Source organism: Stegodyphus dumicola, chromosome 5, assembly GCF_044657685.1.
Source record: "Stegodyphus dumicola isolate Sdum_Otavi_A_Nest chromosome 5, ASM4465768v1".
NCBI classification, from domain to species: Eukaryota; Metazoa; Arthropoda; class Arachnida; order Araneae; family Eresidae; genus Stegodyphus; species Stegodyphus dumicola.
The window spans coordinates 1,421,887-1,444,777 of record NC_140772.1 but is presented as its reverse complement, the minus strand read 5'-3'; the positions used below and the strand labels follow the sequence as shown (position 1 = coordinate 1,444,777).

The window sequence follows — 22,891 nt, the reverse complement described above, 5'->3', positions numbered from 1 at the left end:
TATACATCACTGTTTTAAAAATACGAATTTTGCATCATATTGCATAACAAATATCTTAAAAGCTGCCTTTCCATGCATAAGAGTTCAGGATTCGGAAAATTATATTTTCGTAAACGGTTTAGCAAAAATAACAAAAATTATTGCCTTGAGAAATGGATAATCTTGGTATGAATACGAATTACGCCAAGACTACTCGTCAATGGTTGTTTTGATCACGCTTTAATGTATATATATAACCCTTAAAAAACGTAAAGTGAGTGAATCTACTATTCGAGTGTGTCTTTATATCTTGAGTATTTAAGAAATAAGAATTGCATTTATCTATCTCGAAAGAGCTAACGCTATTGCCCGAATAACAACGTTTATTTAACACTTGATATAACCAACTTCATATATATCTTGAAATAAAACATAAATTTCCTAATCAGATACTACCAATTGCAGAAAAAATACAAAAATAATGGAATTTCTAATAACACTACAAGTAACATACCGAGGAATAAATTGCGCTGCAAAACTGATGCAATCTACAATATGTAAACCACAAAATTTATGTACCGCTATAGAAATGCAATAGAATGAGAAATGAAACTGTGATGAGATTTATAATGAAAAATTTACCATAAACTATTAGTATATGATATAAGTAAATATATACTTTTAATACTATTCATTTAAATATGTTCAAACGTTCATAATATTCATTACTTACAAACGCTTCTTCATCCATCGAAGCATAGCACAAGCCATTCTCAATTCTGTGCTGGTGCACGTCAATAAAATAAGGATAAATCCAAATTTTTACAAAAAATCAATCGCCTTGACTCGTTTCTCAGAAAACGTATGTCTACAAATGCTGTATTAATATATCACATCAATATAATTCGGGATCATAAAATCTCCAAACAACGCATTAAACGCAAAAAATCGCATTAAGGCAGAATGAAGAATTTTCACTCTTACAATGACTTTTACAACAATATATAATAGAATCGAATTTCTAAACTAAGTGTTCATTGTTACACCATATTTCATTCTTGGGGAACCTTTCATGGTTGTTCAGTAATTCTAACTGTTAACTGGTATAAAAAGAATTATGATTTCATATATATGCACAGACTTATATATGTATTATATTAACACGTATCTGTAGTAACATACATCATCTTATATTATATGTATTCGCATAATTCTAAATTAATTATACTAGTCAACATAATTTGTATATTGATAGCAGCACAGTTTTAAAATTATTTATTACTATCTGCTTGCTAACGATTATATAATTAAGTACAGTGGTTCCTCGACAAACGAGTTTAATATGTTTCGTAACCTTGCTCGTATCTCAAAGGAATTTTCCGCATTGAAAGTAATCGAAATGCCATTAATCCGTTCCAGCTCCCAAAACACGACCTCAGCTGTTTTTTTAAGTGTTTTTGAATAAGAAAAATGTAGTTTCTTATTCAAAAACAAGAAGAAACCTTTATTTATAAATAACAAATACATATTCTATAAAAACATAATTAAAAGAAAAAGTGCCTACGGAAGCGCTTAATTTTTGTCACTGGTCTTCGCTCTTTTTGTCATGATCTGCTCATTTTCACCCGCAGATCGTTTAAAAAAACTGTCCAAGGAGGTTTGTTTCTTCCTACCTGTCAAGGTATTGCGTAATCGAGTTAGGCAAGTTTCGTTGAACAACTCCGATTTAGGACTAGTTGCAACTTTTTCGCGGTGATTTTTATCTACGAACTCTACAACTTTATCCCACATTCTCAAGATCTGTTTTATATCTCTTGCAGGGATAACCTCCTCCATCTCTGGCTCCTCTTCAAAACTAATTTTTCGTTGAACCACCGTATGCTGCTGCAAATGCAGATCGTGTAACTCCTCGGTTGTCAGCTCCTGAGACTGTTCCTCTACGAGTTCGTTCACATCTCTCTCCTCCACCTCCAGACTCATGGATTTTCCCAGAGAAACAAGCTCCTCTACCACTGACACTTTGGGTTCCAATCCTTCGAATTCTCTTTCAGCTACAGCCTCAGGCCACAGCTTCTTCCATGCAGACGTTGTAACACCCAGCCAGGCCTGAACAATAATTCTTAGGCACATCACGATGTTAAAGTGGTTTTTCCAGAACTCTCGAATGGTAAGGTTTGTGTTCTCTGTCACCTCAAAGCAGCGGCGAAAAATGTGCTTGGTGTACAAATTCTTAAAATTAGAAATCTCCTGCTGATCCATGGGCTGCAGGATAGGAGTGGTGTTGGGTGGTAGGTAGCGAAATTTTATATACTTGAACTCTTCGAGTAAATCATCTTCGAGATTTGATGGGTGAGTAGGGGCATTGTCGAGGCCAACACCAGAACAGAACACCAGAATTATCCACTCCACAAAGAAGTTCATTCTGTCCCACGCCTTCGGATTTGCCCTCCACATATCTTCTTAAAATTATAACTGGCAGGTTTTCTTTTAAAATATTATATGACTTAAAGCCTCTGGGGTTTTCCGAATGGTATACTAACGGAGGCTTGATTTTACAGTCGCCATTCGCATTGACGCAAATTGCTAGATTTAATCTATCCTTAATGGGTTTGTGACCTGGCATCTTCTCCTCTGCCGTTATGTAAGTTCTATTCGGCATCCTTTTCCAGAAATGCCCTGTCTCGTCACAGTTGAGGACTTGCTGGGGGGATGTATCCTTTGGCTACTATCTGTTCGGAAAACATTTTGATGTAAACATCAGCTGCCTTTACATCCGGATTTGCTGCCTCACCATGCCTGACGACGGAGTGAAGGTCGGTCCTTTCCCTAAAGTTGTCAAACCAGCCCCGACTGGCTTTAAACGGGTCTTCCGATTCCACGTTTGTAGAAGTGTGTGGGATCTTCTTTAGAAAATAACCGTAAATCGCTCGTAAATAACTCGTAATAGTGCCTTCTCACAAAAGATGCTTTGTGTTAAGATTCCTCCTTGAAGCTGCTTCTCTCTCACTCACACCATCAGTAGTTTCTCCATGTCTTGACGGAGAGAGGTCGGAGCTTAAAAATTATTGTAACGCCCTTAGTTGGCGTTATACTTTAGAACTCCTTTTTTTAATGTGACAATCATTATAAGCCATGTAGATTTTTCCTTGTGGCTTCATTTGTTTTCTCTTCCAAAATTTCGAACGTCCAACAGTTTTGTCAGTTTCGGGCTTTTGGTATGGAGAGTGAGAAAATGAGATAAGACCAGAATGAACTTCAGTTCTGAACTCTGCAGTTCAGCATAGAGTAAGGAGTATTGACAGATTTATGTTCGCTCTTTACGTGCGCTTTTCATCGTATTTTCTTCATCATTCTCAGCACTTTAAAGTGATAACTACTAGCAGTGTTCCTTTATATTTCGTATATTTTTGGAATTATATTTTTTACTCGTACTTTTCGAAAAACTCCAGAATTGTTTAGTGTTTTTTCGGGACAAATAAATTCTAACAAACTACCAGCTCTTCCGCATGCTTTACGAACCTTTATGCCAGGAACAATTTTGGGTGTTAGAAGTAGGACAGAATGCTAGTGACAAGAACAATTGAGGAGCATCTGAGGCAGCTTGTGACAGTCTTTGCTGCGTTCCAGGAAGATATAAAAGGAGAGGTTGATTCCTTTACAGAAGAGATAAATGCGTCCAACAAAATAGGGAAAGGGGAAATAATACCAGTTCAAGGAAAGATGGAATCTATCCAAAATTGATACTTAAGCCTGTCAAGAAGAAATAAAAGACAACAGTAGAAGATTTTCGAGGATTTTGAAAGCAGAAATAACATGGTCGAAAGGAGAGTTAGAGAAACTGGAGAACTTGTTTCTGCTGTCAAACAGCAAATCAAAGAAAGAGTTAATGCTGTCAAACTACAAATCAAAGGAAGAGTTTCTGATGTCGAACAACAAATCGATGACAAAGTCTCTGCTGTTGTCGCCAAAGAATCTGACAGCTTTAACACATTCATAATGACAACTGGAGACGATTCTGATACCTTTAAATAGGTACCTATGTTTTCCGACCCATTTTGTCATGCTTTCCACGTGTGATGGAAAAAACATGTGACATATGTACAAGGCTCAGTTCTGTATAGCTCCAAATGGAAATGGGTAGGATTCCGAAGACAAACCTGTAATTTCGCAGCTTCTCTGAGAATAGAAGAAGACGATATCGATCCCACTCTTCTAGAAACCCAGAGGCTAGATTTTGATGCTGTACCCGGTACGCGAAAGCTCTACTAAGAAGTGTTTAAAAGACTACAGAAGGCTGCAGTTAATATCTCGACAGCAGAAGCTCAACAAAATAATCCAGAAGCTCGGCATTGTTATGGAAATGCTCTCCCATCTCTCCTTTTTTGACTGCTCAACAGAAATACGTGAAGTACAATCCATGAAATACTTCCTCGGTGGCATACGGGAACCTGAGGTATAGAAACAATTGCGAATAGTGGATCTCAAGGATTTAAAAAATGCCTAGAGTGTACGCCATGAAAAACGTGGCAGTCCTTTCAGAAACTTGCACACACCATTGCCCAATCGGAACTACTCTAACCCAGAAGTTAGTGGACAAGTGACAGCTCGTCCAGGCAGTCTACCCACTTAAGTAAGTGTCTTAAGGCGGAACAGACGTCAGACGAAAGCGACCTTAGTATGCTAGAACTGCAGTGGTGATGAACACTTACGAAAGAACTGCAGAACACATTAGGACACAGAAGATAATGCTGCTAATCAGGAAGAAGTCACGAAAACAAATCGTGGATGTTGAGCGGAATTTGCCAGAGATTGCCAGATATTGAGAAGTCCCACATAAAATCCTTTCAGATTTCGGTTATGGTTGGTGGCAATAATGGACTTCTCAATCATGAGGCATAAAAATAGAGTTCCCTTAGTATAACAATCGATACATGAGTAATTTACCATCATCCAAAACCTCAAGTCGAGATGATAGAACCAGCATGAACAGAACTTTTCCTTCCAGGATTATAGCTGAAAACAGAAATTTCCGGTAAGGCATTATGAAATATGCTAAGAACGTTAAGAGCACGAAATGAGTACTAATAATATGTTCTTTCGTTGAATTATCAAGGCCGTCATTCCTGTGACGGTTGAAACGTAAGTGCCAAAGCTAAAGTCATTGGGGAATGAGAAGTGGTTGCATCACGTTCTCCATTGAACTACGTTAAGGGGTCTCGTACACCTTAAAACCCTCAAAATCTCTGAATATGATCCTGTTGTAAGAATTGGGATAGCATATTTATTTTTAAAGCTATTACTTCCAGTTTTTTACAGCTGACTACATAGCACAGCTGAATTAGTAAGCAAATAGTTTGTGTTGCCACAAATGTTTTTATAATTTAATCTTCTTTGTGAGGTAATTTTTTATATGTTCACGTAATACTCCCACTTTGCGTGCACAATTTAAAACATTCTGTTATATATTTTAACTTCATAGTTAATATACAGCTTGTATAGCATCTAAAGACTACTGTGAACCAAAAATCTTAAGAAATTTATACAATGCATTTTAATAAAAAATTTTTAATATTTCCATGCGTAAAATTTTTGACTATTAAAATATTCAATATATTTTTTGGTTCAGTTAGATGATAATACTCATATAAAGAAGTCCATTAAATTTAAAGTGTGTACCAAGAACCGTTTTTAAAACATCATGCGCGCAACAGTGAAAATTTATGTTTTGAGATAATCAAGTTTTAATGTAAATATTTTTTTTAAATACTTCTCTTGTTATAAAATATATAAAATGCTTATGTTCTGAGAGATATTGTAATATTATATAATTTCCAATAGTTGGTATAAGCATAATTAATGTAAAATAAGCTGCCATCATCAAAGTATAACATATCAACTAAAAATGATTTGAAACTTCTACGCTATCAATAATACAACTAAATTTTTCTTACAAACTGGAACTTACTTATAGGCAAATGTTTCAGGTAAAGTTCTCTGTAATGTATTATTGTATATCAAACATATAAATCATTTAATAGTTCTTCCACAGAGTAACTTTAGCATACTCTAAATGCTATGTATACAACTGGGAAAAAATGCATTTTAAGAAAATCGAGTTTTGATGCAAATATTTCAGTATACAACTTTCTAATAATAAAGTGCATAGTATATTTATTTTCAAAATGATATATTTAAAATGTATAAATCCTAATAAATTGCATAAGCTTTTGTCAATATGAAACACATTAAAATTACCATACTATATAAAATACCATGACAGAATGATAGCCGTGTATTAAAATACGTGTAGCATATTTGAACAAATAATTTATTTTTACATAACCACATCAGTTAAGTACTTTCAAGCATTTAAGCATATGATATGTATCATATTATGCAACATTATTTAAACATAGGTGGGAAAAAAACCTTTAAGACTTATTTGAAATTGTATGCTAAACTGCTACATTCATCGAAGTATAACATATCGACTAAGAATGATAAAACTAAAACTTCCTTACAAATAAGAATTTACTTATAGACAAATGTCTTAGCCAAATGTCTTAGCTCAAGTTCTCTGTAATACATTACTATATATCAAACATATAAAACATTTAATAGTTCTTCCACAATGTAACTTTAGCATACTTTAAATGCTATGTATACAACTGCGAAAAACCGTATTTTAAGAAATTTGAGTTTTAATGCCAATACTTCAGTATATAACTTTCTAATAATAAAGTGCATAGTATATTTATTTTCAAAATACATTTAAAAAGTATAAATCCTAATAAATTGCAGAAGCTTTTGTTAGTATGAAACACGTTAAATTTACTTTGCTATATACATTACCATGACAGAGTGATAGCCGTATATTAAAATACATGTAGCATATTTGCACAAAAATTTATTTTTACATAACCACTTTAGTTAAATAAACTCAAGCATTTAAGCATATGATATGTATTATATTGTATAATATACATATTATTTAACATGTGTGAAAAAATCTTTTACGACTTACTTCAAATTGTATGCTAAACTGCTAAAATTTTATTTACAAATTAAAACGCACCAGCACAATAGACATCCCCATCATTTTTATGGAGGCCTGCACTTCTGACATTTTTTGCTGCCTTTCAAGTTTACGCTGTTGTTTTGTTTCTGACAAGCCTTTCTTTTCTGCGTTATCTATTCTCTTGTTATCGATTTGTAAAAATCCTTCAATAGAAAACTTACTTCTAAAAAGCTGTAGCTCATTCATTACAGAATGTCTACCAACAGACCTTTCGTTAAAAGCAATCACTGCTTCATTTCCAGCAATTTGAACTATCCTACTACCAGCACGACATGTCTTTGTACAAAATTTCGAAATTCAGGAATTAAATGATTCATTATTATTTTGTGTTTTGCCGCCAAGGCAACGTCTCAATAACGAAGGTTGTGACAAATCTATAAAAACTGGCTTTATTGCCTCCATTACAGCGACTGGTTCAGAATTTATATGCTTATAATCAGCTTTATTTTGCTTAGCTATATTGTATTTGCACCATGTGGTTTCATTTGTAGGACAAACGTCATGAATCGGCTTTTCATCACTCGATATTTTCTGGTAGTAAATTGCCCAAATGGCTTTTCTGATATCACTAACAGACTCATTATATTCTCTAATCGCATTACCATAATACGAAGTTATTTCATTTATTAACTTATCTGTTAGTCTCTCTTTCCCAGACAGATTTTACCGTCATTTAATTTTACTTTTTTTCTTTCAAGTTTTAATTTGCGTAGCCATATTCCCATTCGTTTTTGAATATGTCCAACACACTCAAATTTTTCTATATTTAATGAACCATATGGTTTGGCGTCAGTTATACCTGCAAATGGTTTTGCATCACCTATGTAAGGATCTTAAGTTTTACTAACGTTTATTTTATTTTAAATCTTTACTATCACTTCTTATTTTCTACTTCCGGCCAGAATTAAAAGCGTTAACTTATTTATGCAAAATTTGTGTAGCGAACGCCGTTACTTAAGATGTGGCTTTTTGCCAAGCGAGAGAGAGGAAGGAGTTAGTCGAAGCAGGCCGCTTACCTTAGAAGTTTTACTCAGTTGCTGGTTGCCTTCCAGGCCAGAGGTTTAATCCTCGTGATAATTTTTAAACGTGTATGTAGTGTTAACAGTTCTCTGTACTACATACGGCTTCCTGTTAATATAAGGCCAATCTTCCACGTTTATTATTCCAAAGTTAAGTTAGAGTTTAGTTAAATATTTTTATATTCTTACGTTTAGACCACAAGTAGTGGGTCTTTGTATTCCGAAGTACGGAAATTATTGTAAAGAGAGAAAAATAAAGTGTTTTGTATACCTTTCTTGTGTATCCTGTCTACTTCCCACAGTTATTGAACATAGCTTTAGTAAGCTCTCTGTTCCGAGTCAGGTCCTTGCATATACCCGAAGAAAGTAAGACGGAACATTGAACCTGAGAGTGGCGCCCAACGAAGAAGAATAACCATGGCCGAGTTTCAAGAAGAACCTGTGCTGCCTGCAGAAGCGGCTCAGAATCCAGAAATGCCAGCTGCCGCCCTGGAAAGATTTGGTTACATCGTCCAGACCATGTGCGCTTCGATGAAACGAGAAGCAACATTTAATGGAAACTCACCGGTAACCAGTTTTTTGGAAAAATTGGATGACCACTTCATGCTCTACCCCGTGCACGAATTTCAAAAAGTTACCTTAGCTACCAGCGCTTTGAGGGGCCAAGCGCTTAATTGGTTCAAATGTATAGGCAGAAGTCTCTTGGGTCAAGCAGGAAGTCCCACCTATACTTACGAGAATTTCAAGACTGCCCTAGTAAAAGCCTTCCCTGTCGTAAGGGATCGTGCGAAACTAGAAACGGAACTTTTCAGCATATATCAGCAAAGAATCGAAAATCTCTCAAGCTGTATTTTAAGAAAAATTCACGTCTTCAAAATCTTGTTAGGAAACCGTCCGGATCCTGAGATAATTCAAGTGATTTTGCCGAGGTTACTGCCCCAAGTGCAAGACTTTATTCAATTAAGAAATCCGACTACACTGGAAAAGTTATTTTATGCTAGCAATCCAGTTTGAAAGTAGAAGAACGGCGGACATTGAAAGAAGACGCCATTATCAACAGCGAAACCAATTTGGTGCGCGAAGACTACAGCAAACTGAAGCACACGGCTACGGAAGCAAAGCGAATCAGTGGGCAAGGAAACCCGAGTATTCAAAAACAGCCGGCGAACGTCCACAGTTCAATAGCAATCCAGGAAAAAAGTCTCAAGGCCAGTGGAAAAAGAAGAAAAGCACGGAAATGAAAAATAATTTAAACTAAAACGAATTTCTGCTGACGGGAGGGTGCGGAAATCCGAAGGCCACGAAAACCCCTCTTCCTTCAAGTTAAATACAGTAATGGTGAAAAATTTGACTCTTCCGAAGATTGAAGTGTTGGTGAATAATATCCCAGCCACCGCACTCCTGGATACAGGCGCGCAGTGTTCCTGTGTGGCAGAAGATTTTTTTAGGAAGTATTTTCGTAAATATCGTATATATAATTCGGATAATACGACAGTGTTAGCAGCGCAAGGAGAAAGATGTAAGTGTATAGGTAAATTACCGCTGTATGTCCGTATCAAGGACGAACAAGTAAAGGTTATGTTTTTCATAGTAAAGAATCTGCAAGCACATATTATCTTAGGAATAGATTTTCTTTCAGAGGCACAAGCAACGCTAGATTTTTAAGAAGCGTCCCTTAAGCTGACAATGAAACCAGTTCGTGAAGAAAAGGCTGAACCGCCGATATTAAACCTTGACCACCTGCCTAATGAAGAGCAACGAAGAATCCGACAAGTGGTAAGTGAATTTGCTTCGTTATTTAGTGATATTCCAGGATTTACTCAGGTTACTAACCATAGTATTGACACCGGAGATTCAATGCCAGTTCGCCACAAAGCATACTGGTATGATAAGAATAAGGAAAAAATTATAGAATGGCATATCACCGATAAGCTACGTAAAAAGATCATAACGCACATCTCAAGTAGTTATGCTAGCCCGGTGGTTTTATGTAAGAAAAATAATGACTATCCATTGACACATCCAAAAAGGTGGAGATTCGCAATTGACTACCGTAAATTAAACTCCATAACTAAATATCCGGTATATCCGTTACCTATTATTGAAGAAATTCTAAGGAACATAACATCCACCTAATATATGACGACTTTAGACTTAACGACTGGTTATTTTCAAATAGGGGTTAGGCCTGAGGACGTGCCTAAGACTGCTTTTATAACCACGTCTGGCACTTATGCATTTCTGCGTATGCCATTTGGCCTTTCAGGGGCACCGGCAACATTTCAGCGATATATGGACATTGTGTTAAGGCCTGTTCATGGAAAGTCCACATTTATCTATTTAGAAGATATCATTATTACTAGTGATAATCTCGACCAACATGTACAGGATTTAAGACAGGTGTTTTCTTTATTAAATGAAGCCGGTCTAAAAGTTAATGTCGAAAAGTGCAAATTTGCAGCCCCTCAATTAAAATATTTAGGTTACAAAATATCTCAGAAAGGAATAGAGACAGACGAATCAAAAATAATCGCTGTACAAAAGTATCCGACTCCAAACACGGCGAAGAAGCTCTCTTCTTTTCTAGGACTTTGTTCATATTATAGGTCCTTTATAAAAGATTTTGCAGCTATTGCTGAACCATTGTTAAAATTAAAAAGGAAAAAGGCGAGATTCTAGTGGACGGCCGAAGCCAATAGTTCTTTCGAAAAATTAAAACAAGCATTAACGCAAGCCCCTCTGTTGAAATTTCCTGAAAAGGATGAGAATTTAGAAATTTCAGCGGATGCTTCGGATTATGCGGTAGGAGCGCTACTTTCGCAAAATCAGCAGCCCGTGGCATTTTTTAGCCGAACTTTAAATCAAACACAAAGAAATTATTCCGCGACCGAGAGAGAGGCACTTGCAGTTCTGTTAGTAGTGCAAAAGTTCCGAGTCTATTTTGGGAAGGCGCCAATAACAGTGTACACTGATCATGCGGCGGTAACTAGATTGTACTCAGGGAAAAACTTTTCCCCAAGGTTAATAAGATGGGCACTCAAGCTACAAGAATATAATCTGGTAATCAAGCATACCCCCGGAAAGGAAAATATCGTAGCAGATGCCCTATCCAGAGTTAAAATAGATGAAGAAGGTAATACTGTAAAGGTGGCAATGCTCACAGCATGTAACTTACATTCCCGAGAAACTGTGATAACCGAACTGGGTAAGGATCCTGAATTTAAAAATATTTATGATTATTTAAAGGATCCTGAAAATTTTAGCCACCAAGATATTGTGGCGATAAGAAATAGGGCGGCCCATTACGAACTAATAGATGGTCTATTAATTTATACAAAAACTACGAATTCCAACAACGAATTTCGACCTGTTATCCCAGCTAGTCTTAGATTAAATATCCTGTAGGAGCTCCATGACAGCACTTTAGCTTCTCATGCTGGTATTCGAAAACCTATCCAACACGTACGCGAGGCAATCTATTTTCCTGAACTGCAAAAGTTATAAAGGGCGTATGTCCAGTCCTGCTCAACATGTCAAGCAGTTAATTATATTAATTTCCGCCCGGCCGAGTTTCTAAATAGTATTAAATCCGAATTTCCAAATGAAATAATTGGCATCGATTTATTGGGCCCTTTCCCAAAAAGTCAGTTAAATAAAAGTCGCTATCTCCTTGTTATGGTTGATCATTTTAGTAAGTGGACCGAAATTGTTCCCTTAAAACGAGCCTCCGCGAAATTAGTTACTGATTCTATTTTAAATAAATATATTTTAAAATACGGAGCGCCCCTAAAAGTTATATCGGATAATGGTCCTCAATTTGTAAGTAATGTATTTGAAGACATGTGCCAAAAACTGGGCATACGTCATTTAAAAATGGTCCCGTATCGGCCGCAATCAAATATAGCGGAACGGGTGAATAGAAATATAGTGAAAATTATCCGTAGTTATGTTAACAATTTTCATAAAAGCTGGGATAACTATGTCAATGAATTTGCTTTCGCCCTTAGGACCGCAAAACATGATACAACGGGCAAAACTCCTGCTGAGTTATTTTTAGGCAGAAAGATTATAACGCCGTTAGATAAATTATTTTATGTGCAACAAAGAGCCCCAGAATTTAAAATGGGTGATATAGAAAAACTAATTAAAGAAGCAAAAAAGAATACTGAAGTAGCACAGAGAAAACAAAAGCTGTATTATGACTTGAAACGACGGGGAGTAACTTATAAAGTAGGGGATGAAGTGTTAAAAATTAAGCATTCTCTTTCTTCAGCACCAGAAGATAAAACTGCCAAATTTTTTCCACGATTTGAAGGACCATATGTCATAGAAAAAATAACTCACGCTGTAGTAGTGTTAAAAGCCAGGAATGGTGAAACCTGCTCCGCAAACATTGATCAAATCAAACCCTACTATGATCGTAATAAAATGCAAATATTTACAGATCTTTTGCAGGATCCGGCACGGCAGACACGGCGGGCACAAGCTCCAGAGGTGGAACAACGACAAGTACAAGGGCAAGCCATTAAGAGGCAGGAGCAAGTGAAAGGAAAGTTTCCCCGTGGGAAAATTAAAGGTAACAAGAAAAACCGTCCAGAAAAGAGAGCTCACGAACACCCCCAGAATGAAGAAGGGAGAAGGACGACGTATGCAAAGAGAGCCAGGAGAAATGACGGCAACTATAATCCGGCTCTAAAACGGAAGATCTACTCATCCGACAGGATTCTCCGCAGCAAATGTCGCCGAACTGCGGAAGGGCCACCAGCGGGGGAGGAAAAGTTACAAGGAAAATTTGAACGGCCAGCAACGAGGTCCAAGCAGGAACGCGAAATGATTCTCCCGGTTCCGCCAAGACCAGCTGCCATCAAACGGCCAAGACCACAGGCAGCGGCGAAAAAGAAGGTATTCAAGGGTGACCGAACTGGAGAAAAAAGAAAGCTTCTAGAGGAAGGCCCTGAAGGGCGAGCCCGCACAAGAAGGAGGATAAAACAAACGAGAATCTGCGCTACCTTCCAGGACTGGGCTCAGAAAAGAATGTCCGAATATAACAAAGATAAGTAAAATTTTATGTTACTTTGCAAACGTAAGTTAATCTTTCATTCTTACTGCAAGTGGCAGATTTCAAGAAGTTTTACGTCATGCGAGGTCTACCTTTATCGCCAAAAAGGCGAGAAATGAGTTGTTACCGATTTTGGTATTATGTTTTTCAATTACTCGCGCGTAAAACAAAAGTTGATGTATAATAGGAATATGTAAAGACTTAAATATTGTAAAAGTTATTGTATAAATTTTATTTAAAACATTCTGGCAAGAAAGAAGTTTTAGTCTGAAAGACTTTTTGAAATGTAGTATTTCAATGTAGAAGAATTAGCACTTGATTTGAAAAGAATAGAAGTTAACAATGTACTACTAATGTATGTCTTCAAATGCGTAAAATTAACGGCATGTTAATATGTTCTTATATACAATGTGAACTGTTATTTTAAATGTTAAGAAATACTGTGATATGGTAAAAGTGAAAGTAATGTTAAAAATTTTTTTTATTCGTGTTACTGTAAAAAGACCAAATCATGGTGAATATGTGTTAAAGGTTGAATGAATGTTGTTAGGCTCTCTGACGCTACACTTCAGAGTTAGCCACTTTCAGAATAGTACCTCAGGGTTTAGAGTTGAAGTTAGGGTGTGTTACGAGGTCTTGGTATGTTGAATTTTTAACACGTTAGTGTTTTGATTGTAGGAGGAAGTGTTGAACACGTATACATAAACACATTCGTGTTTGGTGTTCTTTTACAACACATGTCAGAGAGCACGGGGAGAGATAATTAAAATAGTCATGAATAAAATAAGAATGTTAAGAGAAATATAAATATGCATGTTACTTGCCATTTCATTGTGTAACATTTCATTAAACTAGTTTTCCTTCCAGATCTCTGGAAGGAACCAGATTTGAATAAAAGCTCCTGTTTAGATGCAGTACAGATGAAAAATTGCGTGTCCTTGGAGCTGCTATTGTAAAAACAAATTTCTTTTTTTTTTTTAATTTCTAGTTTCTAGTGAGAAATGTTTGTAAAAGATTGGCCTCGCGTTAGATTCTAGAGCTAAATGTTTTCAACAAGGTCGTTTTAGACCTCAGTTTAAAACTAATTAACACTGGCGGGAAGTATGTAAGGATCTTAAGTTTTACTAACGTTTATTTTATTTTAAATCTTTACTATCACTTCTTATTTTCTACTTCCGGCCAGAATTAAAAGCGTTAACTTATTTATGCAAAATTTGTCTGGCGAACTCCAAGTACTTAAGTTGTGGCTTTTTGCCAAGCGAGAGAGAGGATGGAGTTAGTCGAAGCAGGCCGCTTACCTTAGAAGTTTTACTCAGTTGCTGGTTGGCTTCCAGGCCAGAGGTTTAATCCTCGTGATAATTTTTAAACGTACTGTAGTGTTAACAGTTCTCTGTACTACATACGGCTTCCTGTTAATATAAGGCCAATCTTCCACGTTTATTATTCCAAAGTTAAGTTAGAGTTTAGTTTAATATTTTTATATTCTTACGTTTAGACCACAAGTAGTGGGTCTTTGTATTCCGAAGTACGGAAATTATTGTAAAGAGAGAAAAACAAAGGGTTTTGTATACCCTTCTTGTGTATCCTGTCTACTTCCCACAGTTATTGAACATAGATTTAGTAAGCTCTCTGTTCCGAGTCAGGTCCTTGCATGTTCCCGAAAAAAGTAAGACAGAACATTGAACCTGATACCGTCACCAATATAAGAAGTATATTTTACTTCTTATATTATTATTAATTAGTTTCTAGCAATAAGATGCTCTTCTATATGAATATAGGTTTCTACTTAATTAAATTTGGGACTGAAAACAAACAGATTAAAAATTTTTAAATAATTAACAGTCTTCTTTTAAATACATATATAGTAAGTGGTTCCCTTAAATTGAGAAAAGGATAGATGACACAGATGCAGTTCGTTTTGCAGTAAATTGTGTTTCCTGGTTTTGCTTTAAGCAATTAAGACAGACACTTATTTTTGCTACTTTGTGAATTAGATAAAAATATATAATTAACACAAATATTTCTAATTTGAATGAACATACATTCAAAGTAATTATTTATTAATTTTTTTTAAAAATTTTTAGATATTCAATCTTCAAGGTGCATTTAAACATTCAAAGCAATAAAAAATTATTTCTATTCTTAAGGCTATATAAAAAGTAGAAGTGCAGTAGAAATTGGTAAAAGCATTTACTGCTCTCTATATACTCTGCGAAATAGATGAAAATATGATGATGTTACTTACCATCCTGATACCTTACTAAGTGTCTATTACTGGCCACAGTCTTGGACATCTTCTTATAGACAAGATAACTTCCAACTCCATCCCACTTGTGAGAGAATCAACTTCTCGTAACAGAAAACTTCTCCAAAAAAGACTTCCTGTTCTGTACCGACTTTCATTACAGTAATTAGCAGATTATGTATCTTACAGTGGCCATTTGTTTTAGATTAATGTTAACTCGATATGGTAGCTATGGGCTGCAAAGTGAATTTTCACTCAGAAAGTTTCAGACTTTATACAGAAGAACTGCATATTACATGCAAAGTGCCACAAGATTTTATATATATAATATATGTAGATACAGTAGATGTGCAGTATCCCAGTAAGACCAATGAGAGATGCTTCTAGCTGCTAAGGTAGATTTAATAAGGCAGGTAATATTTTGGGTATTTAAAGTACATTATATTAATCAGTGGGTAACTGTTATTTTTGAAAATACAACGATTTCAAGCAATATAATGACAAAAAGAGATAACAATATCTTTATTAAAAACTTTTTCAGATTAACCAGTAACAAATCATTCAAGCTTACAGTGTTAGGGTGATGTTTCTAATGAGATAATTCGGAACTTATATTCATTGCATGTAGAAGCTTCTACAAGAGAACAGTTGTTTTAATATTTATTTTGTGTCAAAACGTAGGCTCCAATACTCATTATTTATGGTCTCAGAAAGTAGCTATTGACATTCCTTATGTGACAGCTTCTTAGAATTTAAGTAATAGATGTGCTTCATTAGAAATTTGTAATACTGAGCATGAAAAGAGACCTTAGCGAAAATGCCAATGTATTTCTAATACAAGTGCAAATAAAATTGCTTCTTATCAATGTAAAGGAATAAATTATGTTTATTTGTTTAAAGAATGGGTACCATTAAAATATTTAAATTTAAGGAATTAGATGTAACAGAGGGAAAGATAACATAAAAAATATATAATCCATGCTTTAATTGCCTCTGTGGTACTTAACATACTTGCATTAGTTTTTCGAAATTTAAGTAATACACACTGCTACATGAGAACAGTAAGTCAGTTTTTTTACAGCTGACTTAAATCCAGTTGTGATCTCAAATTCTTATAATTTAAAGCTTAACATGGAAAAAATAAGAAGTATTGTTTCCCACTGCAATCATTCAAGCACTTGATAGAATGGGAAACCAGCACAGTTGTTCTGTTCTGCATACTGGTAATGAATGCAGCTTTATTTTGGAGTCTTGTACACTGAAGTTACCACTGAAAAGAAGTTATGCTCTATCTACTGTTTATCCAGATGTGCTTTTCCGCTCATGATTCTAAAATTTCATTCTGCAAGAGAGTGTTATGCTAAATAAGTTACCTCTCCTCTTCCACCGAGGCATACGGATCATAATATTCTGTCATCTGAAGATTCTGTTGTTAGCTGATATTGAATATAGTGAGAAAAATTGACATTTTTATTGGCAGTTATAATGGATTTGCCTTTTGTTGCCAGGTATAAATAAAAATTCAGTAGTGGCACAACACACATATTTTGGTTGAGTACTTTCTGGAAGAATTCGAAACACATTTCGTGATAATGAAACCGCAATTGCACTAGACAACTTTTGGACTGAGTTAAACACTGACAAAGCCCTGAAGTGGTTTTGGGAAACTAGTGAGTTACTTCAAAGGGTTACAGTGCTAGCACACAAAGAGAAATATCATCTAAAGCTTTTCAAAGTGAATTCTGATTAGACTCTTCGTGAAGCTTCCGTTTTGAGATTCTGCTGAAAATATGAGAGAATATAAAGAAGTGGCAATTTCACACTTAATTGCCATTGATCACAAATTTAAGTGAAATCCTAGTTTGTAAAAAGGTTATAAAGAATACATGTCCGATTATGAAAAACTGAGTCTATGAGTCTAGTTAATTTAACACACAGGTTTACCTGATAATGCATAATACATTCCTCAACATTCTGCATTTATACCAAATAGTGCTATGGTTTTTCTAAACCTAATATAAAGGAAAGTCTTTGAATTCCATATTATTTGTAGGACTAACTATCAAGTGGGATTAGTTTTGGTACTTGGAAGTTTCATAATACATGTTGTAGTGTTTATGTCTGATACTGCCGAATTGTATGAGCACATTCTTATAGCTAAAGAAGGTAGAAATGCTTCGCAGAACAGAAGCATGGGATCGATTAATCATGGTAACTTATTTCATGCCTCCTTTTCATTTTTGCCAATGATACTTTAAAACAATTGCAGTGAGTGGGGGAAAAAGATTCAGAAGTATGGGATCGATTAATCATGGTAACTTATTTCATGCCTCCTTTTCATTTCTGCCAATGATACTTTGAAACAATTCCAGTGGATGGTGAAAAAGATTCGCCACGCATCAGAGATAATAAGAAATTATTTCTATGCGATGATCTTTTCTTTAGATTGAAAAGCACTGAAAAGGCTTTTGATACTTGTAGGCAGTTTATATATTGGAAGCTACGAAACAGGTGACTAAAGAAATTAAGGAACCAAAGAAGTGGTTTAAACTAAGGAAATGGTGAACCAATTAGCTTTTCCTAAAGCCAATATTTGTTGAACCAGGAAACTGGTTCTCTCAATGTGCAAATTATGCCTAATAAATTGTCTAAATTGTTGAAATTATAATCTGATTCAACATTATTATATAATGGGATTAAGACAGTCTTGGCTGTTGAAGAAAATTACAATTACAATCATCGGAGATTTTTTAACCTTTCAATAGCTGTAAAAGCGATGGAGATTACGTATCGACATCTTTGGATTTCCGATAGTGATTGGTATGATCTGGTTCCTAATAGTATTAATGAAAAATGGATAAAGTTTCAGTATATTAAAATTCCTAGATGCATTCACTTCCAGACAATGCAGTTGAGATACATTTCGTAATGCATCAGATTTTGCATACCAAAAAGTGATTAATTATAACAGCAAGAACTTAATATTACAATAGCTGTCATAACTACAGTTATTCTTCTTTTCCTAGATTAGAACTGAATGCTATCAAAGTTTGTTGGTTCCATTCAAAATATTCTGAGTTACTATAAGTTTCAAATCTTTGCATGGTATGTTGTTGCACTAATAAGGTTATCATCACCTTGTCGCAGATGAAAAACATTTACTGTTAACTGAAGTACGGAAATCTCGGAGTTTTACTGAGGTCTCGATCAGAATTACATTCCATCAAAATTATACCCAACAGACCTTGCTTCCTGGGGAGTCTGTTAGAAAAGCTCAAAATAAACTGACTGTGGTGGTAAAAGAGGCCCCTTGAATTTGACTGAGTTTTGAATTCTGTAACATCACTGAGGATCAGATGCATTGATTGAAAAGAGAACTAATACCATACTTTCATGACACAGTTTAAAAATTGAAACTTTAAGTACTTTCTTAAATAGCACTTATCGAAAAGATACAAAACTGTTTGCCAAATTTCAAGGGTGAACATTTCCCTATAACTCTTTGGAATGTAGAAAAGCATCAAGGCATTATTTAGTATTGTGGGTATAGTAAGTGCATTTTAAAGATGGCATACAATTATTAAGTTGCAAGAAACCTTTGAAAGTTATAGTGTTCGCAGCATCAAATAATTTTTTTGAAGACAGCCTCCTACAAGTGGCAGGTTGTATTCAGCATACTAGAATAAATTATAATGCTAACCATTCATTTATTATTCAGTCTCCTAATAGACTGGATGAACTCTTGATTGAGCTGAATGAAATTCCATATGCAAGTTGTATAGTGGTAAATTCCATTTTAAAACACAACTGTTGTATCAATGGAGCAAAGAAAATTATTAAAAGTTTCAAAGCAAAATGCATAGTTTGCAAATTATAAGGGCCATTTGCTAACTGTAGTATTAATTATACGGTCCCAATGATTTAAAATTTAACTAAGGACATGGTAAATGGACTGCTAACAGCTATGCTGTATTACAGTCAAAAGTCGTTAATTCGGACACCCATAATCCGGAATGATCTATAATCCGGACCTCAAAGCTAAAAACTTTCTGCGCATGCGCATAAGCGTTTAAGCGTGCGCGTAAGACCTTTACGACTGCGCATTTGCGTGTGCACAAGCGCAGAATACGTTTTCACTGCGCGTTTAATGTATAACGGACGGTATAAGCTCAAATTATCTAATTGTCTATTTCAGTTAATGTTGATGATTGCGTTGTTCCTTAATCTTCGAATTGGATCCGGCTTATTATTTTTTACAGACTGTAAGAGCAATTTTATAAAAGTAAGCTTGAACTTTCGATTATGTCAAATAGAATTTCCGATGCTGGAGCTCCCAAAGGATCTACGAAAACGAATGTATGTTTCGATGTCCATCAAACAAAAAGTGGAATTGCTCCAAGAAATGGATAAAGGCATATCCTTTGTTTATTTAACCGTTCGGAAATCTGTTTATCAATTTCACGCTGCTTTGCGCGGGGGGGGAGGGGGAACGTGGCGGCGCGCAATGAACTGGAAGTTGATATGTCAACATTATCGTTATCTTCAGGGCAGATGTTTTTATTTTATTCGGCTTATAATTCCTTATTAAATGTAGTATTTCATCTCAATGTACTTCGTCTTTGATATGATTTAAATCAAATTCCTGGTCATTACAAATATCACGAATACAAATTAAATAGTTTTCTGGTTGCAATTTTCTAATTTCGGCTATGCATAATGTATGCTTTACGCATGCGCGCGTTGAAAGAAATGTTTAATAAAGTAAACAAATAAATATTAAGCTTTTTTTTTTGCAAATTTTGATACCCTTTAGATCATAATTGCTCATTATTTTATAAATTACTGTTTTATATTTTTAATTTTATAATTTCTGCATGCCATCTTACCAGATTTAAACTGATGATCTATAATCCGGAATCACCGAAGTCCCGACGAGTCCGGATTAAAGACTTTTGACTGTATTCGTTTGCATGGCAACAACAGCTAGCTAACAACAGCTCACCAAGAAGCTGTCTGAGATTTAACAATTGACTGTTGCATTCAAGAGGTTTGCTGCAAGCCAAGGCATACCTGACACATTTAATGTGATAAGGAAGTAACTTTATTGCAGCAAAGAGAAAACTGAATGAACTTTGAAAGAATTACGAGAAACTACTACAAGTGTTTCTGAATGTGATTTTATCAGGCCTCACACCTTCATTCCAAGAAGTTTCTGTTGCAGAAAATAAAGCTCTGGAAGAGATGCTTGCAAATGCTGCAATCCAGATGAGTATGGTCAATCTTGGAAATTGGGGATATCATTCTGCTAAAAGGTGACACTTTCCCAGCTACACAGCCATTACAAAGAATAGTAGAGGTTTATCCAGCACAACATGGACTTGTTTGTGTTTGTAACAATTACTGCTCATGTTTTATTTCAAGCAAGTTAATTCTCCTGCCTACATTCACATTTCCTGTGATAAGGAAGTAACTTTATTGCAGCAAAGAGAAAACTGAGTGAACTTTGAAAGAATTATGAGAAACTACTACAAGTGTTCCTGAATGTGATTGTATCAGGCCTCCCCTTCATTCCATGAGGTTTCTGTTGCAGAAAATAAAGAAGATGAAGAAGAGAGATGGCACAGTGAATGCTTGCATATGCTGAAATCCAGATGAGAATGGTCATTCCTGGAAATTGGTGATATTATTCTGCTAAAAGGTGACATTTTCCCAGCTACATGGCCATTAAAAAGAATAGTAGAGATATATCCAGCACAACATGGACTTGCTCTTGTAAGCTCAAGTTCTATTTCAAGCAAGTTAATTAAGAATCCACTTCTTCAGGACAGGTGTGATGGCTGTGTGCCACATGGGATCTGTGTTTTTACCCACATTTGCAGCATATTACAAGTGATGAAGATGGCTCATTACTGCCATGTCAAATAGCCACGTCATCATAGCAGTGCTGCTGTATTCTCCGGACTGATTTACACTTTCGGTCATGCAGTGCTGCTGACTGTCCATTTATTCCTCTTTACATTGTGTTAATAAATGTTCTTTTTTTATTTTATAGCATTTTGTAACCTGGTTTATATTTCAAAAATTCTACATCCATCATAATTATTACATTCAGATACCAAAACATTGCAATAAACTCTCAAGATAATTGGTAAACTGGTGATTAGTAAACAAGATATGTAGATAATTGGATATCATTAGCTATCATGAATATTTATATATTCAGTGAAGAGATGTTGTTGAAAAGGTGAAACAAATTATGAATTCCTGTATTTCTTTTATGACAGCAGCAAAATAAATTTTTACATTTTTATTTAATTTAATTTTATAATTACATATTTCAAAATATCAACTATTTAATAGACAAATCTTTTCCTTTAATACATATTAAGCAGTTTAAAATGATTGTCGTCTCAGAATTTCATATTTATGCTTAATCTCATATTATTTTAATTGAAAAAAGAATTAAAAATTTGTTAAAAGACTATTCATTATTAAAGTCTCTCAACAATAAAATTCCAAAACTTGTCTCAAGACAGAACTAACAATATTTTATTCTACTAGATATGCAGTCCTCTGTCCATGAGGTTGCCTTTGATGTATTAAATTTTACTGTCATTTTGATTATTTAAAATTGTCATTAGTATTTCATGTACAAAGTAACATACGCATTGAAGCATAGTTCATTCCAATAAGTATCAATTTTTAAATGTTCAATTATATTCTGCCTATTTTCTATTCTTATTACTGAATTAATAATATTTATCCCTCCTTATTTAAGCCTTCTGCTCAAAATGTATAAATTTATGCAAATATGATACATTTTGGTATAATTAACATATGAAACCCAAAATATGTTCTATTTTTAGCAGCTATATTATTAATTCTGACATTAAATGGCAAGTAATGTATTTCTACACAGTACATAACATATATTTCAGCGTATAACATGCACTTTTGCCAAAAATATGATTGAAATTTACGAGTGCATGTTATACGAGTGCACGACGGATATAAAAATAATAAATTAAAAATATGGAAAAAAATCGGCATACATAAGTTACATTTTTGTGTTTACTTATACTGTTTTAAAAGAAATGACATACCTCTTAAATTTAAAATCTTTTCATTATCGGATAGCATAAAATGTTCAACATGCTGGTATTCCGTTATATCCTCAGGCACATCATCGATTTCTGTTTTATCTTCACCGTCACTGCAAATCTGGTACATAAACAAACATCATTGTTGGTGAATCATTATCATTCACCAACACCAAACACCCTTGCTGCAGCACAATTTCCATTTTCTTTCACAAACTGAATGACTTTGCATTTAAAACTAGCAGTGTGTTTTTTGCAGGAACCATATTTACTACTAAAATTAACACAAGATCAACTGTATTTCAACTAAAACCTTCGATGTTCACTTGAAAATCACAGCTTCACAGAAAGAGAAAACATCTGAAATCTAATTCCATGACTTCTTTCGTGTTGGAAGTGCATTCTTTCTCC

The 22,891-nt window shown here is 34.9% G+C and overlaps 1 protein-coding gene across 10 annotated transcripts in view; it reads right to left on the bottom strand.

Annotated features, from left to right (window-relative positions):
• The window catches only part of LOC146997006 (uncharacterized), a 159,354-nt gene that overhangs the window by 10,717 nt on the left and 125,746 nt on the right, over nucleotides 1–22,891 (bottom strand). The window contains exon 1 of one of the 10 annotated variants that reach the window (XM_085816429.1): nucleotides 22,484–22,589. The exons of 8 other annotated variants lie outside the window; for them this stretch is intronic. The gene's annotated coding sequence lies outside the window, so the exon portion shown is untranslated. Of the gene's footprint in view, nucleotides 1–15,380; nucleotides 15,538–22,483; nucleotides 22,590–22,891 lie in introns of those variants that run through there. One more of the 10 variants, XM_085816428.1, reaches the window with a different exon arrangement.